Consider the following 18,485-nt stretch of genomic DNA (forward strand, 5'->3'; position numbering starts at 1 on the left):
AATTTCATTTTGAAACCATTTTCTGCAAATTAGAAGAGGTCCCAGAGCTGGAAGGCCGGTGGCACAGCGGCTGCTAAATCCCAAACAGAGCCAGCCCTGCACTGAGAGGGCTTGGAGAGACCCCAAAGGATCAGGAACCTGTGGGTTCCAAACCCCAGGTACAGGGAATGACCCCCTGGAGGGGTGAGATCTGGAGGGAGTTTAAATGAAATGTTTCTCTTCTTTCCCAAAGTAATCTTTTCATTCCTTTTTTTTTTTTCCCTCAGCAAAAAAGTGGGGGGGGAAAAAAAAATCTTCCAAAAATACATTTCCCTTCAGGTGGCAAACATTTTCCCTCCCTTATTATTTCCTGTCCGCTCGATAAAGAAAATCCTCAATATTTGGAGACGGAGCTGAGATGAGTGAACAGAAACAAGGGATATGATGCCACTTAGTGGATCACAGATAATAATAAAGAACAATATCCCAGCATCCACGTTCCCAGTTTTTGGTCACCTCTGTGAGACAGTGTCCTGAATCCTCATGTGTGGGGGGGGGCACTCCCCAGGCTACCATCCTGAGTACGAGGGTTGCAAAGCCAAATAAAAGGGTTACAAATCGAGAATAAAAATCCTCCCAGCCCTGCAGAGGCAGGGAATTTTGCAGAGGAGCAGGAAAAATCAGGGCTGCAGTGAGTTCAGGGAGGATGCAGAGGGTTGCAAAGGTGTGAGTTGCTCCACGAGCATCTCCCAACACGCTGAAGTCTTTCCAAGCTAAGGAGAGAGGCAGAAAGGACCACCCCAGCATCTCCTGCCTTTCCCCAGATCCCTACGGGAGCAAATCCAGGATGGTGACACTCAAATAACCCTGAGAAAGCCGTGAAAAGATACCCAGAAACGACACCAAGGCGGGAGATCCCCAGAAACACCCGGAAAACACCCGAACCATCTGCACCTCCCGCCTCCAGCAGCTGCCCTGCCCAGAGAGGGGCCAAGGACACCATCCAGCCACTCTGCCCTGCCAAACCCCGGCCACTGATGAGGGAAAGCCTCTTATCTCCCGCCTGGCCCTCCTGCAAACACTCCCTGAGCTCGGCAGCAGTGCCAGGGCTGCGGGGGCTTTGCTTGGCGGCTCCCCTGGCACATCCCTCGGTGCTCTCTGGGCTTTTTAGCCCTCCTGGCATTTGCAGGGTGCAATAAAAATAAAGGGAAAATAAAACAAAGGCAGCCAGGCTGGGTTTGGCACGTGGATAAGAAGGGACCAGGCTGGTGGGAGCCACCTGCCCTGTTGCAGGAGCCGTGGAGCCGTGGCTGTGTCGGGAGCAGGGTGAGTGGGGACAGCCCCCTTTTCCAGAGGCTTTGCCGACTCGCTTTTAGCCCCACGTGTGCTGCTCTGGGTCTCTCCAGGGACTCCTGGGGATCTTCTCCCAGGGGTTTTTAATTTATTCTGCATTCCTTCGTTTATTCTGCATTCCTTCATTTATTCTGCATTCATTCATTTACTCTGCATTTCTTCTTTTTTTTTTTTTTCTTTCCCCACCTAACGTTTACTCCCTTGGCTCCACCCCCTGTGCCACAGCAGGAAAATGTGCCACATCCCCAAGTGGAATGGCCAGATTCCAGTGTGGCTCTGCTTTGGTGGCCTCTTCATCGTGGAATCACAGAATGGTTTGGGTTGGAAGGGACCTTATGGATCCATCTCATTCCAAACCCCTGCCATGGGAGTCTTCCCCCCACCTCCTGACCATCTCCACCATCCTCACCCTACAAACCTCTGCACCCCAACAGCCCCTTTTAGGAGCTCAGCCTTTCCCAGGTCCTTTCCCTTCCCTGGCCAGGCTGGTTCCCATGGCAGGGATGTCAGATGGTCCCTTCCTGCTCGTCTTGTGGAAGTTTTCCCTTGGATCCATTTTCCCTCTGAGCTGCTGCCCCTACAGCTCATAAAGGCAAAGTAAGGAAGGCAGCAGTGCCCTGTTATCCTCTCCTCCAGCTGCTGGCAAGCAGGGATTTAGGGATTTCTCAGCTGGAGGTTGTGTATGAGGCCTCACTTAGGGGCATGAGGATGGAAAGGGGTTAGGTTGGTATCAAAGTGGTGCTTCTGGAGCCACAAATGCAGGAGCAACGAGGAACCGAATTGAAATGCGAGATCAAAGCCGACAAAAAGTGCTCAGATTGAGGAATAAAAGCGGGCAAGTGAGGATTTTCACATTTTCAGTCATCTGGAGACAACACAGAGGAGAGAGAGAGTTTTTCCAGTATTTCAGGGATGGGCTCAGTGTTGGAGAGGGGGATCTTCCACCCTGGTCCCAAACTATTTCTCTCCCAAATGCCACATGGGGAGGCAGGGCAGGGACTTGTGCTCAGAAAGCACAGCTGGGTAAAAAAATTTGGCTTAGATTCTATGTTCAAATATAGAGTGCACCCTGCAGAAGCCAGTGGAGAAAGGCTGGGGCTCTGGGCTCTGCTGGGGTTTGGGGGTTTTTTTTGAGTGGCCAAAAGTCTCAGTTCAGATCAGGTAATGACCACGAAGGATTCAGAAGGGGCCTCTTGTTGCTCACTCAGGTGAAATCCCTCTCAGCCTGGGACAGGGGTGTCTGAGCCCAGGAGCCACCACAGCTCCCAGGAATGAGGACAACTTGAATGTGCCAACATCTGGGCATGAACAGTTCAGCTCTCTGAGCTCAGATGTGGCCCAGGGGTGAATGGAGAACCCAAAACACCCCCATGGCACGTGGTGGGCTGGGCTTTAGTGCAAAGAAAATCATCCTGTGCACTCAGGACCAACCCAGGGCACGTCTCGCTGCGGGGGCATCCTCTGGGTGTGGGATCAGAGAATCAGGTTGGAAAAGACCTCCGAGATCAAGCCCAACCTTCAACAAATCCCCACCATACCCTCTAAACCGTATCCCAAAGGGAATCTGAGCACCCAGTGTGGATTGACCCGTTGGTGCTGTTTGAATCCTCTCAATGTTTGTGTGCGTGTACATCAATAAGATAAAAAATTAGGCAAGTCTGGAGCTGTCCCAATCTCTTACCCCACCTGGACGAGGCTGTCCTGCCTCTGGGAGCCTCAATCCCAAAAGCAAGAAGGAGAAAAGCAGGGTAGCAGAGACAGAGAGAGGGATGGGTGGCATCCAACTTTCCTGGAGGAGCCAGGCCCAGCGCAGCTGTTGAAATCCCAGCATGGGAGAGGCCGGATGAATGCGGAGAGTGACATTTCTGGGCTGTGCTAAGTGGCTCACAGCAGGCTCTGGCTGTTTTGCATGGCACAAAACAGTCATTTCATGATTAAAAACAACAACAGCAAATAGAAGCTAAACCAAGATAAAACCCAGCGACGTGCAGATGTCGAGGGAGCGCAAGAGCTGCCTCTGCCCACAGCTTTAACCCCAAAAACCTCAGCCATTCCTGGATTGAACCTTTCCTTCTGCCTTTTTTTTTTCCCCTCCACGTATTTCCACCTGCAGACAGGCACACCCACATTTCAAGTGCAAAGCAAGGAGGCCAAAAACCTGACATTTTCCCTCAAAACCCAACAGGCAGAAGTGAATCTGAGCAAAGCAAAAACGCAGTTGGGTGGGAGGTGGGGGTGCTCCTGGAGGAAAGATTTCCATGGAATCACAGAATCATTCAGTTTGGAAAAGACCTCCAAGGTCATCGAGTCCTGGCTCTGGGAGCAAGGAGGGATATTCCATGATTAGTCCTGGTTTCGTGTAGGGAAACCGAGGCACCCACTGATTCCCTGCACCCACCTGCAGGCCCTTCCAAGCCATGGAAATGCTTCTTTGAGGAGGGAATTACCCTGATTTTTCCTGCTCCATCCGAGTGTAGAGAGGGAGCTTCCACCAGGCCACCGCTGATCCTCCAACTGTCCCAAAAACCAAAAGCATTTACACTTGGAAATAGGGGTTCTCCATGGCATTGTCATCCCACTCCACCTCTGGAACAGGGAAAACATCAGTACTTTTGGTTAAACCCGAAAGACCAAATCCTGATTTGCTGTAATTAAGCACAGGGACAGGCAGGCTCTGCAGCAATTGGTGTAGAGCTCATTTTTCCCTGGGGAAAAAAAAATCACCTGTCTCTCCATCCACAGGTCTCTGTGGTTTCTTCACCCCCTTTCCCGCTGAACTGAGGGAGGCCAGCTATGGCAGAGGCAACTCATCCAAATCCCACCTTACCCAAGCAAACCAGAGGCTTCCCCTTGTGTCATTGCAGCAACGACAATCACCTTGGAAAATGAACAAACCCAAGGATTCCCTCCATCCGAGGTGGTTTTCACGGCTTGGGCCAACAGAGTTGACAACAGCAGCAAAACAAATTATCTGTGACCTTGGGAAGCTGCTCTCCAGCCCTCCCTCACCAGGGAAGGACCTGGCAGCTTGGAAGAAGAGAAGCAGGCTAAAAATTCCCTGGGAAAGACCAGGAGGGAATTTCTCCTCTAAGGTTTTCGGCCGCAGAGACACCCAGGTCCTACCCAAGGGCCAGCAGGTGGGTCCTGGGGTGGCTCAGCAGGAGCACAGGGGGTGCCACCAGCAGAGAGGACCAGAGAATCATTAAAATTGGAAAAGTCCTCCAGGATCATCCAGTCCAACCATTCCTCCAGCACTGCCAAGGCCACCACAGACCACTGTCCCCAAGTGCCACATCCACAGGGATTTGAAATCCCTCCAGGGATGGGGACTCCACTCCTGCCCTGGGCAGTTCCTTCCAATGCCTGACCACCCTTTCAGAGAAGAAATTTTCCTCAATATCCAACCTGAACCTCCCCTGGCACAGCTGGAGGCCGTTCCCTCTCCTCCTGTCCCTTGTTCCCTGGGAGCAGAGCCCGACTCTCCCCCGGCTCCCCCCTCCTGTCAGGGAGTTGCAGAGCCAGAAGGTCCCCCCTGAGCCTCCTTTTCTCCAGGCTGAATTTCCCCTCCTCCCTCCCCCAGTTCACATGGAGGGCTGGTTTCATCACGGGACAGGAATTTTTCAGGATCTCAAACAGGATTGCAGAGGGACCCTGGAAAACCTCCCAGAAAGGGTGCAAGGGGGGAGAGGAAAGGACTCGGAGCACAGGACACCCCCAGGCAGCACAGGCTGTGTTTATCCCGGGAGCTGCTGATTCCAGTGTCCTTCCTGCATAAAAACCACATGGATCCAGCAACAACCACAGTCTGGCCACGCCCACCAACCCCTTCCCACCTGGGGCATCCCAAATCCTGCTTTTCCTCAAGCAGGAGGCGCCGGCTGTGTCCTCCTTCCAGCCTGCCTGTCCTTACGTGATGCTCCCACTTTCCTGGATCCTCGGGAGCCCAGAAGGACAGCACAGGATTTTGTCACTCCTCCCAGTTCCCCCAGCCCTGATGGTTTAATTCCTCCCCCAGGGTCAGCACAGTGTCCTAAGCAGCAGATGCCGAGCCAGGGCAGGGTTTGCAGCTCTCACCTCAACTCGTTAGCGAGAGCCAAGAGGCACAGGGGGTAATTGTGCTCTCCCTGATTGCTGAAACCCGTAATTTGTACCTGGCCTGGGGCTAATCTCCCTCAGGAAAGAGGGATGCTTGAGGATTTCAGAGTCTACCTAGTCTATTAGCGAGAGAAGAGAGGAGGAGGGAGGTGGAAGGCAGGAACAAGAGGGTAATAAACAACCAAAAATACCTCCGAGGCAGTGGGGAGTCATAGGAACAAGTTGTTTCCCTCTTTAGTCAAAGCTGCAGCTGCACTAAAAGCCGGTGCACTTGGAATTACTGGTGCCAGCAGCAGCAGTGGAGCAGTTTGCTGACCACCTCTGAGTTGGGGTTTGCCCCTCTGGTGGTGGCTGTGGAGCTGTGGGTGGGTACAGGATTGTCCCCTCTCCCTGCTGCCCATCCCCAGGGAGGAGATGACGATGGGAGAGCCCCAGGAACTGCAGCTTGTCCAAGAAACTTGGACCTGTTTCTTGGCCATTTAGGAGCAGCCTGCAGGTTGCTCACATCCATCCATCCATCCATCCATCCATCCATCCATCCATCCTTCCATCCTCACCGTGTGAACAAGCCCTGGTGGGATCATTCCCTGCATGGTTTTGGGGGAAAACAGCCCCACCCTTCAGCCCCAAACACTGGAACCAGCAACACAAGGTGCTCTGAGCCATCTCCTCAGGGCCTGCAGGCACTGCCCACCTTGGAGTGGGAGGTGGGCCCTGCCCAGGGCAGGGGGTTGGAGATGGATGATCTTTAAGGTCCCTTCCAACCCAAACCGTTCCGTGGTCCCCTGACAGTCAAGACCAGAATTATTTGGGAATACTGGAACTCTCAGCCAGGCCTTACTTCTGAGCACCTCTGAAACAAAGGATAGCACAGCCTGGGGATGAATCTGAGACGTTCAAACGGGTACTTGGGTGTCTGATGTTGGAGCTTTTTGGTTTTCTCTTGGGAATAACTGATATTATTTCCCTGCCTTGCAGCTGCACAGCCAGAAGAGCCCCAGGACAGAGGTGTGGGGGAGCAGCAGGAGCACCAGCATTCAGGCACAGGGGCTCTCCTGGCTGCACTGTCCTTTCCAAACCCACACCCCGAGGAAAACCTGCGGGGGCAGCACCTCCCATGGGCTGAAAGAGAGGAATTTCCACCCATGTGAAACCATCCCCGGATGGCTGAGGCAGGAAAGCCTTTGAGGAATGAAATAGCAGGGGCAGGACAGTCAGAGGAACGAGCTGGGCTAAATTTAAACCCCCAGGGGAAAGAAAAGGCCGCTGCTAAAAATGCTTAAAGTGCACAAAGGAGGGAAGAGCCTGGGAATGGGAATGTTTGAATGGGAGGAAGGGGCAGGAAGGGCTCAGGTGGGGGTTTAACAAGTGAAATTTTAGTGGTGGGGCAAAAAAACAAACAAAAAAACCCAAACCAACCTTTCCACTCAGTTTGGTGCCCGGGGTTTGATGGAGCTTCACAGCCAGTCTGGTTTTATTCTGAGATGTTAATGGGGGAAGGACTGGAAACCTGCTGTCCACAGCTGAGTGTTGCAAAGTGGCACCACTGGAGAGACCCACCTCGGGGCCAGAGGACAGGCTGGAGTGCACAGAGAGATCACAAGAGCAATGACACTTCACATCCTGACCAGAATCTCCAAAGGAATTTCAAATTCCACCTTCCTTTCCTCCAGCCTGCAGCTCCAGCCCTCAGGCTTTCACAAACCCACGCCTAGGAAAACGGGGACAACATCCCATTTCACCACAAACAGTAGCTTTGCATTTGAAATTCGAAGAGTTGGGGGGCAGAAATGCATCTCTGGGGGGTTTCTGTGGTGCACATTTTCTGTCCAGCGAGCCCAACACGTGGGGTGCTCACCCACTCACCCAGTTCCCTTCGGCTCACCCATCCTCTCCATCACAGAGGGAGTCTGGGCACGCCAGGTTGTCCATCCAGGCCATCATCTCCCACCTGGTCACTGCCAAATCCCACGGAAAGCTGGAGGAAGTGCAAGGGCAATGTGGTTCTGGCTCTGCCACGACGTCTGGAAGTCTGGTCCCGTGGTTTTCAGGGACATGAAAAGCCCCCTGATCATAAACCACCTCCTGGATTCAGGCTCGGAATCACTGAGGTTGGAACAGACCTTTCAGATCAAGTCTAAACACACAGAGCAGAACAGAATCCACAGCCCTGAACTGAAATGCCCCCCTCTGGAACTCAGGAGAGTGCCTGGGGTAGGGATTGATTCCCACCATCCTGGAAAGGGCACCTGCACTCAGGGGGAGCCCCAGAGACACCAGCAAAGCCCACCTGGCCCTGGTGCTTCGACAGCCTGGGAGCCTCTTTCCCTGATCACGTGAATCCAGTGGATCTGAGGAGTGCTGGGAGCGGTTCATCCGGGGGCACAGGAATTCCAGCACAATGCAGGGCCTCCCTGGTCCTTTTCCCTACCACATCCATGTGTTTGGGAGACAATACCAGCGTCCCCTGTACCTCGCCTGAATGGGGCCGTGGCTGTTTCCACGCTCTGGGAATGGCCCCGGGGCTTTGGCAGCTCTTCCCTGGCATGGGGAACTGTCAGACTCCTGAATAAAGATGGAAAGAAGGGCAGTCGTGGCTTTCCAGGGTGGGTGGGCAGAGAAATTGGGCTGGGCAGGACAAGGAATGGGATGGGTTTGGAAAGAATAAGCCTGCACGTTGGCCTGGCATTGCGTGGCATTTTCCCTTTCCTAGAACACGATGTGGTTGGATTCTTGGGGGTCTCTCCCAGAAGATCCACACGCCAGAGAAAAGGTCCTGGAAAACGGGAAGAGCTGTGTGTTCTGGTTATGGCCATTTACACCAGGAAAAGGGCAGGGAAAACTCACCTTGGGCTTTCTTCTTCTTCTTCTTCTTCTCCCTTGAAGACCTGAGGTGGGGATGGACACCCGGCTTGGGGTTTGCCACACAAGCAGGGTCATTTACGCTGCCAGAGGGCAGGGATTGATGGGATATTGGGAAGGAATTGCTGGCTGGGAGGGTGGGGAGGTCCTGGCACAGGTTGGGCAGAGAAGCTGTGGCTGCCCCTGGATCCCTGGAAGTGTCCAAGGCCAGGTTGGAGCAACCTGGGCTGGTGGAAGGTGTCCCTGCCCATGGACAGGGGGCAGGCACTGGATGGGCTTTAAGGTCCTTTCCAATCCAAACTTTTCTGGGATTCTGTGATTGTCTGGACCTCCCACATCCCTGGGCACAGCAGCTGCCTCCCCCTCCTCCTCCTGTGCTCGGATGGAGGAGCATTTCTGGCTTTGCCAGATTAACCAGAACCAGAGATATGAGGGATGAGGGTTGGGAATTGCTGTGAGGAAAGAAAGGAGCTGGATAAAAGCTGAATTTGGCCAACAGTGGGGCCTGGCTTTGAGAAAAGGAGCTTGTCTTTACCACAGAGGTTGAGTTGCTCTCCAGGAGAGCAAGTCCAAAGTGGGGTTTGCTCTGCTTTTCTCTCCCCTGCTGACTTGTCCTTGGACAGGTTTGGGCTGGGTGGAGATCCTGGGGTTTGGCCAGATCCCAGGCTCTGTGGAGGTGCCAGGAGCAAAGGAACAGCCACATGTGGAACACCATGGAGCTGGAAGGACAGTGCTGCTTGCTGGGGTGGATGCAGGGGTGTCCACGCCCAGGTAAGACACATCTTCGTGTCCTGCACGGAATCATCGAGGTGGGAAGATACTTCAAGATCATCAAGTCCAAACACAGAGAGCAGAGCAGGGGCCCCCCCAGTATATTCCTGTGGCAATCCTGAACTGGAATGTCCCCCTCTTGAATTCAGGCCATCACTGGTCCCCAACACAAACACTGAAGGCTCATCCTGACTCTGGATACACCTCGGAATGGCCACCCCAACCTTCCCCTTTGCAGCTCGTTTTTAATCTGCCACTGAGCGTCACTCACAGGGTGGCAAACCCTCCTTTTCACAGCATTTTGTGGCTCCACATGTAATTACCTGGGATTTCTCGGCAAATAACGACTCCCATGAAAGTTATTTGTAGGGCTTGGTAATTTCCATTAGCTGCAGGATGGGATTGGGGGTTTTAATTCTATTTTTTTTTTTTTTTTTTTATTCTGTAATAATGCATAATGAGATAATTGTGGAATTTCTAGCAGGTAATTATCTCGCTGAGAGCACGCCGGTGAGTGTGGGTTGTTTTTAGCTGAGCAGGGGGGAAAAAAAGAGAAGGAGAGTGAAACATCACCTGGAGCAAGAGGCAGAGACATCAGCTTCCTGTGGATCCAACACAGTGTCCTCGAACCTCCAGGTCAACAGCAGTGCTCAGGATGAACCACAGAACTGCTAAGGGTGCAAAAGATCTCCAAGACCATCCAGTCCCCCCTGTGCCCCATCCCTACCTTGGCCCCCAGCCCAGAGCACTGAGTGCCACGTCCTGTCATTCCTGGGACACCTCCAGGGCTGGGGACTCCACCACCCTCCTGGGCAGCCCCTCCCAATGCTTAACAACCCTTTCCATGAAAAATTTCCTCCTGATGTCCAATTTGAACCTCCCCTGGCACAGCTGGAGGCCGTTCCCTCTCCTCCTGTCCCTGTTCCCTGGGAGCAGAGCCCGATCCTCTCCCGGCTGCCCCCTCCTGTCAGGGAGTTGCAGAGCCAGAAGGTCCCCCTGAGCCTCCTTTTCTCCAGGCTGACCCCAATACCCATCTGGGTGACCCTCTCAGCAAACCCCTAACCAGGGTTGATGTTGGGGAGTCCAGGTGGGCATGAACGGGAACCAAGAGGCGTTTTGTGCATTAAATCACACATCAATCCTTGGAAGAGCTTTGAACCCAGGTCAGGTGTCACGCTGGAATACATCCCCAAGGGACAGGCCCGGGTAGAGGAATCACTGGGTAAAATCACTGGGCATCTCTGCAGGAAAAACAGAGGGGAAAATGAGGGCAGGAGAAAACGAGAGGAGAAAACAAAAAGCCAGATGAGAGCTCAGTCCTCCCGTGCTGCAGTGCTGAAGCTCTGCTGGCGTGGAGGAAGCTCCTTTCCCTTCCCATCCATCCCACCTTTCCTTACTCCTCCCACGGTTCCTCCCCTCCCACCTCGCAAACTGGAGGAGGTTTTTTCCCTCCCTTGCCGACCCTGAGCTCTTCACTGAGACCCCACCGGCCCAGGGACCCCCGTGGGCAGCTCCTGCATCCCCTCCACCTCACTGCAAGACCCTGAGCAGAGAGTTTTTAAAAACACCAGAGTTTTTTTCAGGCTCCCCCGCCTCCTTTCCCTGAACTCTTCCCTCCCCAAACCAGGCAAACTGAGGGCTCAGTTTTGGGGGTATAAAAAGCCAGTTTGCCCTTAAGAAATGAAGTTTGGCTCGAGGAAAACATTTTTCCCCCCCTTCCAAAATGGCCCAAAATCTGTCTATTTTTATGCACATGTTTAGCATCAAGCAGGAGCAGGGGCACATATTTGAGCCATTTCTGAAATCAGGGCCATTGTGTGATACTCTGATTAGTGAGCTGGGAATTAGGGTCCATAAATTACACTTAATCGAGCCCAAATCACTTAAAGCCCCTTTTTGTGCCTGAACTTTTCCCATCTCAACTCACCAGCAGTGGCAAAATAGCTTGGACGTACCTGAGGCACAACCCCCGTTGTGTCCCTGAGCTGGGCAGGGAGACTCCCAGAGAAAAATCCCTGAAGTGCTCCTGCTCCAGTTTTTAAAAAAGAAGGGAGGGAGGTGGGCATGGAGCTGCTTTTCCCTGGCTGTGCCTTTATAATGATTTTTTTTTTTTTTCCAGAGGGAATCAAAAGAATATTCATTTTTGAACACCCATTCCTTCCCCTGGACGGACCCGAGAGCAGATGGATTTTTTCCTGCAGTTTATTTTAGGGAAAGATAAACTGGGAGATAAAGCAACCTCAGAGTCACCAGCCTCACAGAAAACGAGTGGGCAGCAGACAAAAAGTCCCCTAGAAAGCTTTTGAGTGAGGGAGGTTATTCCTTACCCAGAAATCAAACCCCTCCAGTGTCTCCAGGGTGCTTTGTGGTGCTTATCCAGGTGCTGGGGTGGGTTATCCCGGACCTCTGGAGCAGAGAGTGGCCTGAGCAAAGCAAAATAAATTGGGAAAAGGTTGATTCTGCCTGAAATAAAAGCTCTGCAGAACCTCAGGGCGCCCAGGGGAAGGGATTTTCCCTCCAGCCCAGGTCGCCCAACACCCACAGGGCAAAAGCAGGAGCCTTGGAGAAACTCCTGCCTGGATTCCTCATCTTGTGGAGAGGAAAGAACCATATTCCTGAATGGCTTAACCAGTGCAAGGAGCCTCAACAGCCAGCCCTGTATCAAAAATGTGCTTTAAACACCACACTGGAAACCCAGAGCTGGGGGGGGAGGAATTCCCAGATGTCTAAACCAAAGCAGATCTGGATGCAGAATTAATGATGTACCTATCTAGGTTGATGGAAAGAAGAGATCACCTCACAGGGCACACCTGAGGCAACCTCAGTCCCAAAAATGCTCAAGGTCTCGGTGCAAAATCAGCCTGATTTTCCTCTTTGACCACTATGGATCAATTCCTGACCTGTCAAATCTGAGCAGCTCCCATTTCCCTCAAACTCCTCCAAACTTTCAGCCAGGATTCCTCCCACAGCTTCCTCTCTGATGGGAGCTGGAGGTGGGACACCTTGCCAAGGGACCTGATTTTCAGGGAGTATCTCTGGCACCCGTCCCCTGAACACCCAACCCTTTTAATTCCCAACGTGGCCCAGGCCAGCAGGGTTGGCAGGGGCAGCAGTGAAGGCATCACCCACGGAATTCAGGCTTTACAAGGCATTGATTTTGTGTAGAAAGGCTGTCACTGGTGCTGTGCTCTCCATACAATAGCTGGGAATGGGGAAAAGGGAAGAGTTTAAACGAGGCTTGGAGAAATTAGAACCATGCCTGTGCTTTGTGGTGGTTTTCCTTCCCCCAAAAAACCCAATTTAATGCAACATCCATTGCCCCCCTGCAGCCCTGAGCGTGCTGACATGGGAACACACCCCCCCAGCCCCACCTGGAAACCAGGAATCTCCAAGGCATGGCTTGGATTAACTCAATAAAACAAACAAATGTTTGTTTTAAAGGCAGCAATTAATTATCTCCCTGGGTCTCCCTCCCCGAGCAAAAGGCATCGCTGGCTTCCCTCGCCCATCGTCGCTGGCTCTGCTGCATGAAATGTTCTGTTCTTTCCTTTCTTCCTCAAGATCCCAACAGGGCACATCCAGCCAGGCCAGCAGCTCCAGGAAGCAGCCCAGAGCGAATTTAATCACAGGCAAACCTGCACTTAATAAAGCCTGTCATCAGCAATGTCCCCGCTGAACCCTCGCCAGGAGAGAATTGTTTGCACTTACTGTGCGAGCCAAGTCACAGCTCTGACAGGCCAGGCACAAACAGAACCCAGCCTTTCCCATTCTTTGCACATCTCTGTTTCGAACCTACCAACAGGAACCGCGGGGCAAACAATGCACAAATCCAAAAAAAAAAAAAAAAAAAAAAAAAAAGAAAGAAAAAAGAAAAAAAAAAAAGGAGTGGTCGTGCGTCGTGTCTCTCCCCCTCTCCCCCCATTATTCATTACATTACGAAACACATTTCATAATCTAATAATTAGCGAGGGGACAGCTTTGTCCAGCGGGGCTCTGCAGTCCTTTGTCACTCGGTGTCAGCACCCCGAACAGATGGACACTGTGCCCCATCCCGGCCCCGGGAGGATGCGGAGCAGCCACACGCTGGATGGGACCCGCTCCGTGCCCGGGGCAGGAGGAGCAGCTCGGCCCGCACGGCCCCGCAGGGCGCTGGCTCCGGGCACGCAGCATCCTCTCCGTGCCAGGGACGGGCTCTGCCAGAGCTCAAGGGCAAAAGGACTCCAAGTCTTGCTCTCCGGGGTGGTTTCCCCCCCCGTGTTTTCACCTAAACCTGCAGGAAAAAAAGGTGGAAAACATCATTAAGGAGGTGTTTTCGAGCCAGGCTGCCCCGTACTTGGATCTGGTGATGAGTTTGGACAGTCCCATCTTCAGGGCTTGCGGAGCCTTTCTCTGTCTCCACTGCAAAGCCCAGCCCTCCCCGCTGCCCAGGAGCAGGGGGAATTCCCTTGGGAAGGCTCTCTGCTCCAGGAACTGCTCCCTCCTGCTGCTTGCAGGGAGCAGGACATGGAATGTGGGGGTGAATCCGAGGCAACCACGGCCCTTCCCTGGAGGTGCTTCGCTCCTGGGAGGGGAGGTGGGTCCAGGCTGGCTTTGAAGCCCGGGGGAGAAGGTTTGGTGGCTGCTGGGGAGGCCTTGGGTGATCCCAGGTGACCCCGAGCAGGAGGTTGCTCACACCCACCCCAGGAACAAAAATCCTGGGGAAGGACTGCCAGCACCCATCCACCCCCAGGCAGCCTTCCCAAAGGATGTCCTGCTCTCCCCTCCTTGGTCAGCACACACTCCAAGCCAGAAGCTCCTGAGCTGGGGGGGGGGCAAAAGTTTAGACCAAAATATTTTAATCATACTGCTACTAATGGTAAAATAAATTAATTCCTAAAACATATCAGTGATTTGGGATCTCCTGCAAGCCAGGCTGGGCTGTTTTGCTCCTCCCAGTCTGTGTGTTGGTTTGACCCCCCAGTATAAGGAATGACTCCAGCTCAGGAAGCCAGGCAAGAATTTCCCCCACACGGGGACATCGCGAGCTCTGTTTTGGGTGCCTCAGGGCCCAAGGGACAACTGTGCCTGTCCCCCTTCATCTCCAGACCTAGTGATACCTTTTCTCCCTTTCAAGAAGAGGAGGAAGAAGGTGAGGGGTGAAGAAAAATAAGGTCCTTCAGCAGATTGAGGCCACTGAAGCCACAAAATTCCTCCCTGGAGTCTGAGGGGGGGAGTGGCTCACCTGCCCCCTGGATGTGCCGGGAACGACCTGAAAAAAACCCAAGGAAGGAGTGAAAAAAAAGCTCTCAAAGCTTTGAGGACGTTGAGGAGACGTGGACAAAACCCCCAGAATTTTATGGGGGACCGTGGGTGTTCCCCACAGAGCTTTTCTCCCCTCAGGATATCCAGATACTCGCTGGGGCCTCCCGTCCCTCTCGGATCGGCACCGCCATATGGAAGGCTCCTCGTATTTTTGCTCCTGTCAGAGGGAACCATTGTTCAGCCTCCCTCCAGGAAGGATGTCTCACTGCTCATTAGCAGCTTGAATAATTGCCTGGAATGTTTTTATTTGACATTTGTTCGAGGGCTTGGAAACCCCGAGCAGTTTCTTTCTCTCTCGGATAACAACAACAAAACAACAAACACACACACACACAAACAAAAAAAAAGAAATAATAAAGACCCCAAGGAAGCCCAAACTGGAGCCAAGAGTTTCAGATGGCAGCAGGATTTTGAAGGTGGAAATGCAGAGTAAAGCATGTAAGGCCTCCTCACAGAGAAACTCTGGGCTTGGGCCGAGGAAACGGGGAAAGGAGAGTCCAAACCTCTTTAAAATCTCTTCCAGGCCTTCATTATCAGGGATGACACCTAGATATCCACTTCAGGGGATTGAGGGCTGGGAACAAAGAGAGGGAAGGAAGGCAAGGAAGCAGCTCTGCAGCTGAAACATCACTGAGGAAAAAGCACGGGCAGCTCTTCAGCTCTGGCACGGGTGGGGGCTGGAAGGCACCACAAACACCAAAAGCAAACTGAAATCCTGGAAGCAAAGCCCCTGTTCACACTTAGGTGGGCTAAAAGGAAAATGTGGAAGTGCTTCTCAGTGCTGGCACTGGATTGATGCTCGAAAGGAGGATTCCTGTCCTGCTTTCCAGGAATTTTGGGTTATTTTGGGATGCTGCACAAAAGATGGGGGGGGGGGGAGAGCACAGTTTGCTTCCTTCAGGTTTGGCAAGTTAAATTTGACCTGTAGAGAAAGTTGAAGTGGATTTGAACCTTTCCTGGGCTGAAAATCGGTTCCTGCACACGATGTTTGAGGGTTCCCATCTCACACCAAGCTTGCTGGAGCCACCCTGGTTTTTTGGGAAGGTTCCCCTGAAGAGCAAAGTGCAAGGAGTGCTCTGAACTGAGGGGAAGTGCTTGCAGTGACAGACACAGGCTGAGCTCCTGCCTCTGGTGCCAGAGGAGAGTTGAAGAAGTGCAGATCCCCAGACCTTTCTCTTCTAGACCCAGGTTCTGGCCACTTCCTATTCCATCCACGTGGAGGGATAAGGGAAAGAGGAGCAGGGCTCCTGATTCAGACTTCTTGTGTGCCTGTCAGAGTCATGGAATCACAGAATCACAGAGTCATTTGGGTTGGAATTAACCACGTACAAAATGGAGAATTATAAACGTTTAAAAATAATAACCACATAAAAAACCCCTCTCTGCTCCCCACGAGGTTGAGAAGATAATCCTGAGCCCAGCACTAAAAGCCACAGCCTGGAAAACTGTTGGTGGTCACTGTTGCTGTCCCATCAGCTGAGCACCAAACTGACTGGCAAGTGAAGTGACTGGCCCAGGTTGGGCAGAGAAGCTGTGGCTGCCCCTGGATCCCTGGAAGTGTCCAAGGCCAGGCTGGAGCACCCTGGGCTGGTGGAAGGTGTCCCTGCCCATGGCAGGGGGTGGGACTGGATGAGCTTTATGGTCCCTTCCCACCCAACCCATTCGGTGATTCTGGGATTCCACGGCTCTCAGTTCCCAGTTCCATCCTCCTCTCCGTGTCCTTTCCCCTCCCAGTCAGTTCTGCTGTTAATTTTGTCAGCTGTGCCCCCAACCCCCTTTGTATCTGGGTGTTCACACCCTTCTCAGCTGAACCTGTCCCATCTCTGCCCAAATTCCAGCAGGCAGGTCACGAGCAGGAGCCTGCAGGGAAAACCCAGCGTGCAGCTCGCTGATCAACTCCCCTTTACCCATCCTAAAGAGCTCCACATCAGAGTTACCTTCAGCTGTGGTCCAAACAGCTCGTGTCAGAATGTAATTACCTGGAGGTGCTGAGAACTCCAGTGATCCTCCCAGGGGGGATATTTTGCTCCAAGGCTCTGGAGTCAGCCTGCTCCTGTTTCCTCTCCGTGCACGCCTGGGTACAGCCCGTAACCTGTTTGAAATGTCAACCCTGGTTAGATTTACACCCCTCAAATCCCGAGCCCAGAGCTCCAGGAGCTTCTGCAACAAACAGGACCACTCCCCCCCCACCCCAAGTCTCCAAAAATAACAGCCCTGGGGTGAGAGCCACTCGTGGAAAAACAACGATAAGCAGGGAGGACAAACCCTCTGCTCCCCTCGGCCCCTCTGCCAGTTCAAATTGAAAGGATTAAATCAGGCCAGGCTGGATTCCAACACGGACCTGCAGCTGCAAAACACACCCAGTCCACCCCCCAAAGTCAGGGCAGCAAGTCAGGAGGAGGTTTCCAGGTGTGCAGGGAGCTGTGGATGGCTGGGAAAATGAAGAGGAGTGGGGTGGGGTGGCCTGGGATGGGTGTTCTCACTCTTCCCCTCTGGCTGCTGCTGCTGCTGCTGCCCACAAATCTTTGTCCTCTTTTTCAATCTCATCCCAGTGGGGCTCCCACTGTCCCTGCTGGAATCAGCCTTGGATGGCACTGGCTCCATGGACAGGGAGGAGCATCCCAGCAGCTTCACAGGAGCCACCCCTTGCAGCCCAAGGGCTACACAGGAGGATTTGGAAGTTCACGTGGGGTGAGAGACTCCCCCACACCCAAAATCTCGGAGGAGAGAGACTCCCCCACACCCCAAATCAAAGCAGGTGAATGTCTGGGAAGGGCTGAACCAGATCCCTGCACACCCTGAGCCTGTGCCTGGCCAGGGTTTGGCCAAACAGGTGTCACCAACCTTTGATCTTCCCCCCACGGACCCACAGGGGATGTCCAACAAATTCCGAGCCCCAAACTCTCCTTGGATTTGCACATTTCCCTCTCCTGGACCCGTCTGTTTATCTTGCCTTCAGTGTAATCAGTGTTAATGACATTAACATGGAATGACACCTTAATTGCAGGAGGATGTTAATTACAGTAACGTGTTCAGGCTGAGCTTATCCACTGAGGCTGCACCGGTGAGTTTTCCATGGAAATTGTGTTTTCCTCGCCTCCTTCTTGTGCTCCTGCACTCCAGTGCTGGCAAAACCTGGGATGCCCATCCTTTGCCACCCGTGTTTGGACTCCCTGGAGTGTCTTTGGTGGGGCAGTGAGGATGTTTTTGTTATCAGGACCAAACCAGGACACCGGGACAGGAGTAAAGTGAAATAAATAAATAAATAAATAAAAATAATCTACTTCAAGTTAAAACCCAAGCAGGTTTCAAACGTTTCCCTCTCTGGCCTGACAACTGGGATTTCATGGGGAAAAAAAAAAAATGCCAGAAAAACAACCAAAAAAATTGGGTACAGCCAAGAAAAACTCATGTCAAGGGGTTTATTTCTGCAGGCACAGGAGATGTTGTCAGCGAGAACAGGCTCCATCAGCAGGTCCCCAGGGATCTGGCTGGGAAGACAAGTGGGAGGGAGGAAGGGTTAAAAATATATGGCTGTGGAAGTCCCACTTTCTGCAGGAAAAAGGGATGAGCACAGGCAGGAGAGACCTTGCAGAGCCAAGGGATGGTGGGAAAGCCTCAAAGGGCACTCCTGTATCAACAGAACCCAGAGATTCTGTCCTGGGCAGGCAAACACATCTCCCAAATCCCACATGAGGAAGGGTTGGAGCTGCAGCCCCCTTTTAACAGAGCTACCCAGCCATGGATCCCTGTGAGGGATTTCCTGGCACAGCCAGGGATGTTTCATCCCCAGGAGCTGCAAAAACAAATCCCCCCGGGGCGTAAATTGGGGCGAGAACAAAAGAGGAGGAACAACTTCTCCCTGTGTGGAGGAGCAGAGTTCCTCGGGAGAGGCTTGCCAAGAGCACTGGAGTGATGAGAGACCTGGGGCATCACATTTACAGGGGTTTTGTTGCTTCCCCCAGAGCCCTCCTTGCCCTGGCTCTGCTGTTTCCCCTCCCTGGGGACACTGTGTACTCCAAACATCCAGAAAATAAAAATTAAAAAATAAATAAATAAATAAATAAAGGACTTCTGCTATCAGCAACTCTGTTCAGCAGGAATAAAACAATTCCTTCCCTGCC

The sequence above is a fragment of the Myiozetetes cayanensis genome, unplaced genomic scaffold (assembly GCF_022539395.1).
Source record: "Myiozetetes cayanensis isolate MyiCay16 unplaced genomic scaffold, myiCay2020 scf26, whole genome shotgun sequence".
In the NCBI taxonomy this organism is placed as follows: Eukaryota; Metazoa; Chordata; class Aves; order Passeriformes; family Tyrannidae; genus Myiozetetes; species Myiozetetes cayanensis.